The sequence below is a fragment of the Rhinoraja longicauda genome, chromosome 35, assembly GCF_053455715.1.
Source record: "Rhinoraja longicauda isolate Sanriku21f chromosome 35, sRhiLon1.1, whole genome shotgun sequence".
NCBI lineage: Eukaryota > Metazoa > Chordata > Chondrichthyes > Rajiformes > Arhynchobatidae > Rhinoraja > Rhinoraja longicauda.
In genome coordinates, this window is record NC_135987.1 from 20,815,201 (window position 1) to 20,830,445 (window position 15,245).

A 15,245-nucleotide genomic window follows, 5' to 3' on the forward strand; every position below is an offset into this window, starting at 1 on the left:
AGGGTCAGTTGTACCAGATGACCATGGGAGCAGAGACAGATCATGGGGGCACTCAGCAGGTCCGATTCAGAGCAGTTATAGTTCTAGGAATAAAGCTGTTTCTTAGTCTGGAGGTGCGGGTGTAGAAGGCCTTGTAACGTCTGCCAGATGGAAGTAGTTCAAACAGACAGGTGTGTGGAGTCCTTGTAGATGCTGGTGGCTGTCCTGAGACAGTGTGTGTTGTAGATGTCCTCCAGGGCTGGTAGCTGTATCTCTATTCTTCAGACTGAGAGTCAGAGGAAAGGGAAACGAGAGATACAGACGGTGATATAGAGAAATATTGAACAAATGATATGCAATTCGAAAAGGTTGCCAACGTCTTGGTCAAGAGGCAAAATTTAAGGAGGAGAACCAAGTAACTTAGAGTCAATGGTGTTAATGAAGGAGCAATTAAAATTACAGTTGCTCGAGAAGCCAAAGCAATAATATTGTGGTTCCCTCCAATACCATTTCTACCATCACCATCACCGCTCTTTCCTGTCCTCCTGCCCCAGTGGGAGCTCGTTTCTCCCCATATCTCCCACCTTATCAGTTATCCTGCTTTCCCCATTCCTCTAACACTCATCTCCCATCCCTGAGATCCTCGTTCCCCTTTCATCCCCCCTCTTTCTCCTCCCCTCTCCTCTTCCACTGATATCCTCTCCTCTGGCTGTACATTTAATCCCTGCTCTTCTCTCCTTGAACCTATGAACCCTCTGTCACCCTTCCGTCTCCTTTTCATTTCCAGCCTTTGTCACCTACTCCACCCATCTGCCAATCCTCACCTGTATCCACCTATCACTTGCCAGGCTTTGTCCAGCCCCAGCTTACTCCCAACTACCCCAATCAATCTTGTCTGTCCACTTCCCTCCACAGATGCTGCCTGACCCACTGAGTTCCTCCAACACTTTGTGGTCTGCTCAAGAAGATTCCAACATCTGAAGTTCCTTATGCCTTCATATGAGTCCTGCATTATATTAGTTTGTAACTCACGGTTGTGAAATATTTTGTGACGTTCTCAGGATATGAATGATGTTTTGAAAAATGTAAATCAATTTTCTTTCTGAGCGCAACACATCACTAAAAGTAAAGATGTTTTACTCAAGATTGCAATTTAATCAGCGATATCAGCAAACTGATTGCTGTGTTAAATAATATTTTTATTTATGGATTTGGGAAAAATATACCAACTGCAATAACTGATCTGAAAGAGTGACTTTGAGAGGATGAATATGGATTCTGAAGTAGAGCGATCTTCTGATTCAGTGTTTAAAGAAACACCCGTTTAGTTATAACTTGCAGTGATGTAAATTTCGCCGGTATGGGACAAATAAAGGAATATATTATATTATATTATAGATACCCACAGGCGAGATGTGGGCATCTTGTTTCATGTCCAGGGATATTCCAAGTCGAGCTCCGATTTGAACTCCGTTCCTCAGGGATGAACCACACTTGGAGAAGTTAATATTTCACCAGACCTTGCAGCGATTTCAAACCATTGGCTTTCCATAAATGATTAGTCGGACCTTACAAACCAATAAGTCTTTACCCACAACTCATTCTGGAATGTCAGGGAGTAAGTCTGGCAGAAAATCATCGTATTGGACAACCCGACGAAGGGTCTCGACCCGAAACATCATCTGTCTAGGTCCTCCAGAGAAGCTGCCTGATTTGCTTTATTTTTTAACCATATTGGAGATGTTTCAAAGATGTTTTGAGATGTAATGAGAGTTTAGATTAGTTTTAGTTTAGTTTAGAGATACAGCGCGGAAACAGGCCCGTCACGCCGACCAGCGATCCCCACACATTAACACACTATCCTGCACACACTAGGGATCATTTACATTTATACCAAGCCAATTAACCTACAAACATGTACGTCTTTGGAGTGTGGGCGGAAACCAGGAGATCACGGAGAAAACCCATGTGGTCATGGGGAGAAACTCCGTACAGACAGCACCCGTAGTCGGGATCGAACCTGGGTCTCTGGCGCTGTGAGCACTGAAAGGCAGCCACTCTACCGCTGTGCCACTGTGCCACTGTGCCACTGTGCCACTGTGCCACTGTGCCACTGTGCCACCCTACCTGCTTTGTACAATTAAACTAAGCTTTTAATTTCAGTTAGAGTCAGTATTGAAACAGGCCATTCGGCCCACCTTGTCCGTGCCGACCAAGTTGAGATACTGGACTAGTCCCATATGCCTGCATTTGTCCTTGAAAGCCTTCATATCCAGATAGATGAATAAATGTGTTTTAAAATTTGTCGTTGTGGGAGCAGGAGAATAATACGAAATGGATCGGGTAAGTGGTGAATTAGTTGACTAAAATTGATCAGACTGATACAGACCTCCCCACCCCACCATCTGCCCGCCAAGTTCCTCCAACATTCTCCTTTATTTTCTTACAGATGGTGCAGCGGTAGAGTTGCTACCTCACAGTGACAGAGACCCGGGTTTGATCCTGACTATGGGTGCTGTCTGTACGGAGTTTGTACATTCTCCCAGTGACCAGCATGGGTTTTCTCCGAGATCTTCGCTTTCCTCCCACACTCCAAAGATGTTCAGGTTTGCGGGTTGATTGGCTTGGTATAAAATGTTAAATTGTCCCTGGCGTGTGTAGGATCATGTGCGGGGATCGCTGGTCGGCGCGGACACGGAAGGCCGAAGGGTCTGTTTCCGCGCTGTATCTCTAAACTAATCTGAAACTTGCCCGCCAACTCTCTTTTGAATGTTTTGCACTTGGCCTCAGCAAGTCACTTAACCTGCCACCTTGCACATCTGTGCAACCCTCTGATGTACCCAGGGGAAACCTGTGCTGTCACTGGGAGAATGTGGAAGCAGTAAGGTTGCAGATGGGACACTGGCACAACCTGGTAGAACAGCTGCCTTACAACATCAGAGACCTGCGTTTCATCCTGTCCGCTCGTGTTGTCTGCATGGAGTTTACACATTCTCCCTGGTCTTCTTTCAGATGCTCCTGTCTCCTCCCACATCCCAAAGACATGAGAGTTTGTAGGCATAGTTTAGTTTAAATGTACAGCATGGAAACACGGTGGCGCAACGGTAGAGTTGCTGCCTTACAGCGAATGCAGCGCCGGAGACTCAGGTTCGATCCTGACTACGGGTGCTGTACTGTAAGGAGTTTGTACGTTCTCCCCGTGACCTGCGTGGGTTTTCTCCGAGATCTTCGGTTTCCTCCCACACTCCAAAGACATACAGGTTTGTAGGTTAATTGACTGGGTAAATGTAAAAATTGTCCCTAGTGTGTGTAGGATAGTGTTAATGTGCGGGGATCGCTGGGCGGCACGTACTTGGTGGGCCGAAAAGGCCTGTTTCCGCGCTGTATCTGAAATATGAAAAATATATATATGAAACAGGCCCTTCGGCCCACCGAGTCCACACCGACCATCGATCACCTGTTCACACTAGTTCTACATTATCCCACTTTCTCATCCACTCCCTACACACTAGGAGCAATTTTATTGGGATAAAGTCTAATTAACCTGCAAATCCTTGTGTGTCTTTGGGATGTGGGAGGAAACCGGAGCACCCGGAGAGAACCCACGAGGTCACAGGGAGAATGTAGGACAGATCGAACCCAGGCCGATGGCCCTGTGAGGCAGCAGCTCGACCAACCGCGCCACCCTTTTTTGTTAATTAGTTATTTAAGTTAATTTAGTTTAGTAGAATAATTGGCCCCTCGTGTGTGGGAAATGAATGCGGAATTTGGATAACATAGGTGTACAAAATCATGAGAGGAATAGTTTGGGTAAACGCACAGCTTTTTACCCAGAGAAGGGAGATCAAGAATCAGAGGACATGGGTTTAAGATGATGGGCGAGAACGGGCGTTCAATGGTCGACGTGGATTCCATGGGGGCTGAAGGGCCTTTTGCCAAGCTGCATCTCTGAATGAAGCTCAATTTAATTAAAATTAAATTAAAGTAAGTCTCAAAGAAAAGACAAGCGGGGCAGGTGAAAGAATATGTGAAAGTAGTGGCTGAAGTGTGTTCATCTCAATGCAAGGAACACTCTGGATAGCGATGAATAAAGATAGACCTGACCCTTTGGGGAAAGTACTAAATTGGGGTAAGGCAGTTTACAACATTATCAGAGGAGCTGGGGAGAGGACATTGGGTGCAGCTGCTACTGAGTACGTGAGAGTTGATTAAGGACCAGCTGATCAGAGTTCTGGATTGGGGTGTGTTCAGAAGGAACTGCAGATGCTGGTTTAAACCAAAGATAGACACAAAATGCTGGAGTATCTCAGCGGGACAGGCAGCATCTCTGGAGCGAAGGAATGGGTGACGTTCTGGGCCGAGACCCTTCTTCAGGACTGGAATGCTACAGAACGGTGGAGCGATAAGGTTGGCACGGTCAGGGAACCTTGGATGACCAGAGAAATTGGACATTTGGTCAAAAATGGAGAGGTTGCATGTGTAAGGTTTCTGGAAGGAAATCAGGAAGAACCATTGGGTGGCGGTAGAGTTGCTGCCTTGAAATACCAGAGATCCAGGTTTGATCCAGACTACAGGTGTTGTCTGTGTGGAGTTTTCCTTGTGACTGAGTTTTCAGTTTCCATCTACAATATAATAAATGGTCAGCATGGACTTGGTGGGCCGAAGGGCTTGCTTCCACGCTATATCCCTAAACTAATCTAAAAAAAGGAATGTAAAAAAAGCAGGAACGAACCACCTCCTCTGACAGCTTGTTCCATACACCCACCACCCTTTGTGTTAAAATATTACCCATCAGATTCCTATCAGATCTTTTCCCATCATCTTAAACCCATGTCCTCTGATTCTTGATTTCCCTACTGTGGGTAAAAAGCTGTGCGTTTACCCGAACTATTCCTCTCATGATTTTGTACACCTCTATAAGATCACCTCTCATCCTCCTGCACTCCAAGGAATAGAGTCCCACCCAGCCCAACCTCTCCCTGTAGTTCAGGATCTCATGAGCTGGATGATCAGCCATGATCATATTGAATGGCGGTGCAGGCTCGAAGGGCCGAATGGCCTACTCCTGCACCCATTTTCTATGTTTTCTATGTTTCTATGTCCTGGCACCATCCTTGTAAGTGTTCTCGGTACCCTTCCCAGCTTGACAACATCTTTCCTGTAACAGGGTGAACATAGAATCATCTCTGGAGAGAAGGGTCTCGACCCGAAACGTCACCCATTTCCTTCTCTCCAGAGATGCTGCCTGTCCCGCTGAGTTACTCCAGCATTTTGTGAATAAATACCTTTGATTTGTACCAGCATCTGCAGTTATTTTCCTATCAGAATCAGAAGATAGGCACAAAATGCAGGAGTAACTCAGCGGGACAGGCAGCATTTCTGGAGAGAAGGAATGGGTGACGTTTCAGCTCGAGACCCTTCTCTCCAGAGATGCTGCCTGTCCTGCTGAGTTACTCCAGCTTTTTGTGTCTATCTTCGGTTTAAACCGGCATCTGCAGTTCCTTCTTACACATAGAATCAGAAGTCATGGAGCTCGAGCCAATCCACCCTTGGACACAGGAGAGCTGTCCATAGGAAATTTGGTTTAATGTTTGGTCTTGTGCTTGTATGCATGGTGTTACATCATGTGCTCCATTCAACCCACTGTCCATCTTTTCCCCTGGATTAATCCTGCTCTTCCTTGCCCAAAGGGCAATTCTCTTGACCCTGCACTTTGTTTTATGAATGTAAGCACAAGTAAAGTATCCCAGCAAATGGCCCCTTGGGCCAAGTGGAATTCTAAGCATCATAAAGGATGCCACGTTGTGATGTTAATTGTATCCATGTCGCCGTGATGCACAAAGAACATCACGGTACACATTTTCCAATTAGGCATGTGCCCTAGGAAATGTAATCCCAAAGGAACATTGGATTACAGACTACTAATCAGAGGCAGATCAGAGCGTTAATGTGGTACTTGCGCTCACAAAGTGCTCTCTTGAATGATGTCCCTTAGCTTCGAGAAGACAAGAGTAAGAGGTTTCTCATTTGTTCCTCACATAGGCACGAAATGCTGGAGTAACTCAGCGGGTCAGGCAGCATCTGTGGAGAGAAGGAGTGGGTGACGTTTCGGGTCGAGACCCTTCTTCAGACTGATGTCAGTTGCTGACTTTGTGGCTGTAATCTGAACTCTCAGATTTAAATCGCTGGTTGTAGCCATTTTTGACCATGCATGTTATTTAGGACACTTTCTGAAAGCCCTCAGCTAAATTGCTGCCTTGGTTACAGGAGCCCATCGTGATGTCCTGATGTCCACGTCTGACGTCAAGTTTGGGCCAAGCTGACGAGTCATAGAGTGGTACAATGTGGAAACAGGCCCTTCGGCCCAACTTGCCCACACCGGCCAACATGTCCCAGCTACACTAGTCCCACCTGCCAGTGCTTGGTCCATAGAATGACAGAATGGGGATTTCTTTACCTTCCATCGTGAACAGATGGAGTGATTTTTACGAGAGTTTGGTCGTTTTATTACATTAACACCACAAGTTTTGCATTCCAATACTATGTGTTTTGTTAGCTTTGTCAGTACCATGGAGAGATTAGAATTTGATCATTAGTCCGGGCCCCTGGATAAATCACAATGACACGCGCGGTGTGGCTGCTACTCGCATTCCTTGAACAATTGGTTTAGCACGACACTGTCATTAATACATTTCAAGTTCCACTTCCACCTCTGGCTATTCACTTTGACAATAATAAGTTTACCAAAGTAATCACTCGGCTCAAACCATTTCAAATTTTCTATTACGACGAAAGTCAAAGATAAATAATGACAGATTATTACTCATGGAAGATATCTTCTCAACCTTTGCTAGCCGTTGACTCATGATGGTGGAGAGAGCTCTGTGGGTCCTTCCTTTCAGGACATCGCTGGCCGTCTTACACGTCACGTGTAAGGAGGAAGGATGAGGACCCACCCACCTGTCTCTGTCGACGGGACGATGGTGGAGAGAGTCAAAAGACTCACATTCCTGGGCGTGCATATTTCTAAAGATCTTTCCTGGACCCAGTTAACTGATGCAGTTATAAATAAAGCCCATCAACGCCTCCACTTCCAGAGAAGATTACGGAGATTTTAGATTTTTAGATTTAGATATACAGCGCAGAAACAGGCCCTTCGGCCCACCGGGTCCGCGCCGCCCAGCGATCCCCGCACATTAACACTATCCTACACCCACTGGGGACAATTGTTTTAAAACATTTGCGCAGCCAATTAACCTACAAACCTGTACATCTTTGGAGTGTGGCAGGAAACCGATGATCTTAGAGAAAACCCATGCAGGTCACGGGGAGAACGTACAAACTCCGTACAGACGGCGCCCATAGTCAGGATCGAACCTGAGTCTCCGGCGCTGCATTCACTGTAAGGCAGCAACTCTACCACTGCGCCACCCTTTTTACATATTTACATGTGTTTGTGTATATATATATATATCTATATTTATGTATGGGTATATGTCAGTATGTGTATATATATACACACACACACACACTGAAGTTTTTTCTCGTTTATTATATTGTTTACAGTGCACTATGTTTACATATTCTGCTGTGTTCCTGCAAATAAGAATTTCATTGTTCTATCTGGGACATATGACATTAAAACGCCTTTTGATTCTTGACAAAATGCCTATGACATGTTGCCAAAGTGGGAGATGCTGCAAGCTCTCCCAATGCCATGCAGAATACAAAGAGCTGGAGGAACTCGGTGAGTCCGGCAGCATCTGTGGAGGGAATAGACAAGTAGTGTTTCAGGTCAGAACCCTTCTTCAGACCCCAAAACGTCACCTGGTGTCTTTCCTTTCCCTCCACAGATGCTGCCTGGCCCAACAAGTTCCTCCAGCAACTTTTTTGTTTGTAGCTCCAGTTTCCAGCATTTGCAGTCTCTAGTGTCTACAGTTTTGATCTCTTTACTTATAGTTTTCCAACTATTGAGTGTATGGTCTATGGTTCAATGGGGCTTTATTAGTCACATGTGCAACTGCACAGTGAAATTATTTTTACATATTCACACATAATAGACAACAGGTGCAGGAGGAGGCCATTCAGCCCTTCGAGCCAGCACCACCATTCAATGTGATCATGGCTGATCATTCTCAATCAGTACCCCGTTCCTGCCTTCTCCCCATACCCCCTGACTCCGCTATCCTTAAGAGCTCTATCCAGCTCTCTCTTGAATGCATTCAGAGAATTGGCCTCCACTGCCTTCTGAGGCAGAGAATTGCACAGATTCACAACTCTCTGAATGAAAGTTTTTCCTCATCTCCGTTCTAAATGGCCTACCCCTTATTCTCAAACTGTGGCCCCTGGTTCTGGACTCCCCCAACATTGGGAACATGTTTCCTGCCTCTAACGTGTCCAACCCCTTAATAATCTTATACGTTTCGATAAGATCCCCTCTCATCCTTCTAAATTCCAGTGTATACAAGCCTAGTCGCTCCAGTCTTTCAACATACATGAGCGCTGCCATGTTTTGGCGCCATTTCCAAAGTCCGGTCGGCCCGCGCGCTTGATGTACTGGAGAGACTCCCGATCCAGATAAACCCCAGGATTAAAGACTCCATCGCTTTGGATCGGATCAGCACACGAACTGATGTCCCTCTCCTCTCCTCTCCTCTCCTCTCCTCTCCTCTCCTCTCCTCTCCTCTCCTCTCCTCTCCTCTCCTCTCCTCTCCTCTCCTCTCCTCTCCTCTCCTCTCCTCTCCTCTCCTCTCCTCTCCTCTCCTCTCCTCTCCTCTCCTCTCCTCTCCTCTCCTCTCCTCTCCTCTCCTCTCCTCTCCTCTCCTCTCCTCTCCTCTCCTCTCCTCTCCTCTCCTCTCCTCTCCTCTCCTCTCCTCTCCTCTCCTCTCCTCTCCTCTCCTCTCATCTCTGGGTCCTGGGAAGGCCACCTGCAGCCAACCTTGAAGGTGCTGGAGACATTACCCCACCTCACCCTCCTACCGGCCCTTACTCCTCAATCGTGGCAACCAACCAACAATAATGTCACTAAAAGTTAAGAGTTCTGAAAGGGTTGGGGACGTGGATGCTGGGAGGATAACTCTTGGAAGACAGTCAAACATGAGGAGCAAGTTCTCCTTCAGAACGAGACGTCCCCAATCTTCAACCAAACCAGTGAAAATTACTTTCTCTCATATCATTGTGATCTTTGGAATTTGCTACTCTGGAGAGTTGTGTGTGCTCAGCGATGGAGATATCTTCAAGATATAGGTCGGTAGATTTGTGGATTCTGAGTGGAGGAAGATGGAAATGAGTCCATTCAGCTGATATTTAGTTATTTGGCAAAGTTGATCTGAAGGCCTGATATTCTTGCTCCTGCTTCTCCTGACTGAATAACACATCAACCATCCACACCTTATCCATCACTTCCTATCTCATGTTCTGTTCTTGGTTCTTAACCCGAAAGGAATATCTCTAAAATCCTTCCTTCCATTTTCAAACGTCACCAAGCTAGTACTCTGAACTATCCCAGCCACGTTCTGTACTATATATTTTATGGAATCAAAACTGCAAGGTTAATTCTGCTTTGCCTCTCTCCACAGATACTGCCTGACCTGCTGAGTGTTTTCTGTTTATATTTCACCCTGCGTTCCCACCTCTCCTTCTCCATTATCACTGTATAAACTCTCAGATATCATGACATAGAAACGTAGAAAATAGGTGCAGGAGGAGGCTGTTTGGCCCTTCGAGCCTGTACGCACCGCCATTCATTGTGATCATGGCTGATCATCCACAATCAGTAGCCCGTGCCTGCCTTCTCCCCAATATCCCTTGATTCCGCTAGCCCCTAGAGCTCTATCTAGGTGTTCCCTCCCAGATAGACACAAAATGCTGGATCTTGGTGTCAACCAGCATCTGCAGTTCCTACCTACGCACACCCTCACTGCCCACCAGAATTAAATTATGTTCTCCAACTCACGGAGAGGCAAGACACAAAGTGCTGGAGTAACTCAGCGGGACAGTCAGCATCTCTGGAGAGAAGGAATGGGTGGCGTATTGGGTTGAGTGAGAAGCAAGATCTACCCATCCATTTAAGAGACAGTAGAACTACATAATAAGAGAGCGGACAGCAAAGGTGGCGGCACGGTGGCGCAGCGGTAGAGTTGCTGCCTTACAGCGAAAGCAGTGCCGGAGACTCAGGTTCGATCCTGACTACGGGCGCCGTCTGTACGGAGTTTGTACGTTCTCCCCGTGACCTGCGTGGGTTTTCTCCGAGATCTTCGGTTTCCTCCCACACTCCAAAGACGTGCAGGTTTGCAGGTTAATTGGCTGGGCAAATGTAAAAATTGTCCCTAGTGTGTGTAGGATAGTGTTAGTGTGCGGGGATCGCTGGGTGGCACAGATCCGGTGGGCCGAAGGGCCTGTTTCTGCACTGTATCTCTAAATCTAAAAAAAAAATCAAACTGGAGGAACAGCACCTTACCCAAGCTTGAAAGAGTTCAGAAAAGATTTACGAGGATGTTGCCAGGACTAGAGGGTGTGAGCTACAGGGAGAGGTTGAGTAGGCTGGGTTTCTATTCCATGGAGCGCAGGAGGATGAGGAGAGATCTTGTAGAGGTGTACAAAATCATGGGAGGAATAGATCGGGTAGATACACAGAGTCTTTTACCCAGAGTAGGGGAATCGAGGACCAGAGAACATAGGTTCAAGGTGAAGGGGAAAAAGATTTAATAGGAATCTGAGGGGCAACTTTTTCACTCAGAGGGTGGTGGGTGTATGGAACAAGCTGCCAGAGGAGGTAGTTGAGGCTGGGACTATCCCATCATTTAAGAAACAGTTAGACAGGTACATGGATGGGACTGGTTTGGAGGGTTATGGACCAAGTGCAGGCAAGTGGGACTAGGGTAGCTGGGACATTGTTGGCTGGTGTGGGCGAGTTGGGCCGAAGGGCCTGTTTCCACACTGTATCACTCTATGACTATATAGCTTACAACCCAACAGCATGAACATTGAACTCTCCAATTTCAAGTCACACCTCCCCTTCCCATTCTCTTTTTCCTGTGCACTCACCCCAATGTGCACTGATTTCTGTCACTGTCCCACCCCTCTTCCCCCCTTCCAACCTATATCCCTCCCTCTGGCATTACATTTCAGTCCTCTTCTCCCCTCACCTGTTGTCTCCCTTCCATCTCCAGCCTTGGCCCCTCACCCCACCCATTAGCATCAAAGCCCTCCCTCACCTGCATTCACCTATATCACACCTGTATCCACCTATTACCCTCCAGGGTTTATCCTGCCCCCACCTCCCTGTCCCAGCTTTCTCCCACCGACTCCATTCATTCTGGGACCCAACCCAAGACATCACCTGTCCATTTCCCTCCATTGATGCTGCCTGACACACTGAGTTCCTCCAGCACTGTGTGCTTTGCTCAGGAATCAAGCATCTGCAGTTCTTTGTGTGTGTGTGTGAACGTCTTTTTAAAATTTTTTTAGAGATACAGCGCGGAAACAGGCCCTTCGGCCCACCGAGTCCGTGCCGCCCAGCGATCCCCGCACATTAACACTATCCTACACAAACTAGGGACAATTTTTTCAGTTACCCAGTCAATTAACCTACATACCTGTACGTCTTTGGAGTGTGGGAGGAAACCGAAGATCTCGGAGAAAACCCACGCAGGTCACGGGGAGAACGTACAAACTCCGTACAGACGGCGCCCGTAGTCAGGATCGAACCTGAGTCTCCGGCACTGCTTTCGCTGTAAGGCAGCAACTCTACCGCTGCGCCACCGTGCCGCCACCTTTGCTGTCCGCTCTCTTATTATGTAGTTCTACTGTCTCTTAAATGGATGGGTAGATCTTGCTTCTCACTCAACCCAATACGCCACCCATTCCTTCTCTCCAGAGATGCTGACTGTCCCGCTGAGTTACTCCAGCACTTTGTGTCTTGCCTCTCCTCGAGTTGGAGAACTCTACCGCTGGGCCAACGTGCCGCCCTGCAATGGAGGAGGTCTGGGACAGAAAGGTCAGTGTGGGATGGAAAAGGTTCCATAATTGAATTGTTTCTTCCTCATGTGTTTTGTGATCCGGAATAAGCCTAGTTTAATCTCTGCTGTGAGTCAAAATGAACACGTTCCACATCACAAAGTCATCATCGTCCACTCCCTCCTGGGTGGACACATAATCAGCTTTAAGGTTCCAATTGCAGCTGTTTATTTCTAATTGTTTTTTTGACCTGATGAGATATTAAGATAAATTTAAGTTAATGAGGATGACACCCCCCTGAAGCTATTATTAATGCAGTACTCAAATAAAGATCGCCATGAAAATAGACCATAAAACTGTCTTTAGACTTGGGATTCAACGTGGAGACAGGCTCTTCGGCCCACCATGTGTACCAGCACGATCCTACACATTAGCTTTACCTCCCCCCTCAACTCCATCCAAGGACCCAAACAGTCTTTCCAGGTGAAACAGAGGTTCACCTGCACCTCCTCCAACCTCATCTATTGCATCCGCTGCTCTAGATGTCAACTTATTTACATCGGAGAAACCAAACGCAGGCTCGGCGATCGCTTCGCTCAACACCTGCACTCAGTCCGCATTAACCAACCTGATCTCCCGGTGGCTGAGCACTTCAACTCCCCTCCCACTCCCAGTCTGACTTTTCTGTCATGGGCCTCCTCCAGTGCCACCGTGAGTGCCACCGTGAGTCCCACCGGACAACTTGCAGCCCAGCGGTATGAACATCGACTTCTCCAACTTTAGATAGTTCCTCTGTCCCTCTCTTCCCCTCCCCCTTACCAGATCTCTCTCTATCTTCCTGTCTCCACCTATATCCTTCCTTTGTCCCGCCCCCCTGACATCAGTCTAAAGAAGGGTCTCGACCCGAAACGTCACCCATTCCTTCTCTCCTGAGATGCTGCCTGACCTGCTGAGTTACTCCAGCATTTTGTGAATAAATACCTTCAATTTGTACCAGCATCTGCAATTATTTTCTTACACTACACATTAGTGACAATTTACTGAAGCCAATTAACTTACAAACCTGCACGTCTTTGACCTGTGGGAGGAAACCGGAGCACCCGGAGAAAACCCACGCAGTTCACGGGGAGAACGTACAGACTCCACCTGTAGTCAGGATCGAACCTGGGTCCCTGGCGCTGTGAGGCAGCAACTTGTAAGGGATTTCTGCGCCGAGCTTTCGCCCGACCTAAGGTCCCCGTGCCTTGCTCTGATCCCTTGACCAGGCCGCGCACACTGGTTCCCCGTGAGTGGTTCGACCCACTCACCCCTTACGGTTCTAGACACTGGACTTAGATGCAGGAGCTTTTATAGTGCAGAAAAATTCCACCAGACCAGATTTGAAAACCAGGGTTTAAATGAAAAAGGCTTTTATTTAGCGCTTGGGACTATTGTACATGAATACTTATACAGTTCTATAAGACATATCCATAAGACACATACCGAATACATGAATATCTTTTACTCCGAATTCTAAAACGCACAGTTCTACAAGACATATACACGACTGTAAGATGGGGAACGTACGACACATCGCAAAATTGACCAACACATATTCCTTTAACACACCCCCGTTTATTCAAACCACCCTCCCCTCTACACTAAACTATGTCCAGGATATGTAAGATCGGGGTACATGCTCACCATGGGGCTATTACTGGGGTTACTGGCTGTTCGGTTTTCAGTATTTCTTCTCGAGTTGCGTGCCTGTTCCTCTCTCTTGCATCCGTCCTTCTTACCTGTCGTTTCTTCCTCCTGCATCCGTTTGACTTCCTTCTTGCGTGAGTTGCAGGTTTCTTCTAGCATGAGCCTTAAACCCAAAAGTCGTGGCCAGTTATACTATTCTGACCCGTCCTATCTCCCACCAGATCTTGGGATCTCTTTGTTCAAAAAGATATGTATGAGTTCTCTCTCTGATCTGCGCTTATGTCCGGGGATACCGGGGATGGCCAGACGGTGTTAATGGGTATTTCGTTGCGAGGTGATGGGTTTTAACTGGTTTCCCATCACCTACCAGGTAGTTTTCTATGGGCTATTGTGCCCCCTTAACGAGATGAACTGTTTAGGTCGGCTTGGGGCATTGTGAGTATGCTGATGTCAGCGCCCCAGTGTCTGGACTTCGACCTGGTTTCGCAGGTTTCTGCATGGCCAATACCCATCCATTGTTCTGGCCGTGACTTTGCAGAAACCTAGAGACTGGGTTGTAAGGTTTTTACCTTTTGTGGCTGGTCACGAGGTCCTGCGGCCATTTTAGGACCCACAGATTGTGACATCCTTGGTAAACTGACCGCAGCCTTTCTCCGCTATCAGCCCCAGTCTCCCGTTTAAAATGTCCAAAACTGCAGCTCTTTGGTTTGATGTTGCTTTCAGAATGAGGGAAAACTTCTCAAATCTTACAAACTCTACCGCTGCACCACCGTGCCGCCCCTAGAAAGTGAAGTCGGGGGAGATATAAATGCAGGTTAAAGTACTGCAACAAATAACCTTTGAAGATATTGCAACACAAAATATGGTAGGTGATGGGAACGTGAAAGAGAAGATGCTGGAGGTGTTTCGGAGCTTTCATGGAGAAACATTGGCCAATGATCAGAAGTGGGAAAAGTTTGAGGTAAATTAGGACTGGAAAGAGGGGAAGAAGGAAAATAGAATATAGGTGCAGGAGTCGGCCATTCGGCCCTTCGAGCCAGCACCGCAATTCAATATGATCATGGCTGATCATCCTGAATCAGTACCCCGTTCCTGTTTTTCCCCTTATCCCTTGATTCTGTTAGCCTTAAGAGCTAAATCTAACTCTCTCTTGAATACATCTAGTGAAGAGGCCTCCACTGCCCTCTGTGCCGGGGAATTCCACAGATTCACAACTCTCTGGGTGGAAATGTTTTTCCTCAAAAAAAATGTGTAGGAAGGAAATGCTGATGCTGGTTTACACCAAAGACAGACACAAAATGTTGCAGGACTCTCGGCGGAGAGGGGAGAACTTCTTCAAAGTTGACATACCTTGAGGAGATTGAGCAGACGAAATGTGTAGGAAGGAACTACAGATGCTGGTGAGGTCAGTGATAACCTCGAAGGCAGGTGGGATCAATGACGCCAAGGATGAGGGTTCAAGGATGAGGACTGCACATAGATGGATGTGAATGGTGGGATCATTGTATGAGGGGGAACAGATCGGCTGAATGCACAGAGTAGGGTGATGTCTTTTTTTGTCTATGTGTTAGTCTTAGTGTTAGCTGTGTGTAGTAGTTTATTTTTAGCTGTGTATATGTGGG